We start from the raw sequence: 508 nt of genomic DNA on the forward strand, positions 1-508 counted from the left end.
TTTAAAATAAAAATAACTGATGTCAATAAAAAAAACCCAAGAATCCATTTAAAAATAAAAATAAAAAAAAGAAAATACTGCTGAGAGAAACTGAAATAAATCTAAACAAATAGGGAGCTTGACCTCGCTTATGGATGGATTGAAACATTCAACATGGCTGAATTGTCATTTTCTTAAAAATTAATCTAAAAATTTGCAATGAAAATTTCCAAGATTTTTTTCTTCCCTGTAGGGATTAAAAAACTTGCTTTACACTTCCTATAGAAATCCAAAGGTCATAGAATAGCCAAAACAAATCTGAAAAAGGAAAATAAAATTGGAGAACATTATCTGGTTTCAAGACATTATGAAGCTCTGATACTTAATACAGAGAGATATTTAAGTCAGTGGGGAAAATAGTCCAGAGAGTTCCATATATATATATGGTATATATTGGTATATACCTAATCCATTGACTTTTCATCACAGAGAGGTTGAATCTTATTGAATACATTTTCTTCACCTATTG

The 508-nt window shown here is 28.5% G+C and overlaps 1 protein-coding gene across 2 annotated transcripts in view; it reads right to left on the reverse strand.

Moving 5' to 3' along the window:
* The window catches only part of Sbf2 (SET binding factor 2), a 508,807-nt gene that overhangs the window by 86,393 nt on the left and 421,906 nt on the right, over window positions 1-508 (reverse strand). The gene's annotated exons all lie outside the window — the stretch shown is intronic.

This window comes from Octodon degus, unplaced genomic scaffold (genome assembly GCF_000260255.1).
Source record: "Octodon degus isolate 3935 unplaced genomic scaffold, OctDeg1.0 scaffold00067, whole genome shotgun sequence".
In the NCBI taxonomy this organism is placed as follows: Eukaryota; Metazoa; Chordata; class Mammalia; order Rodentia; family Octodontidae; genus Octodon; species Octodon degus.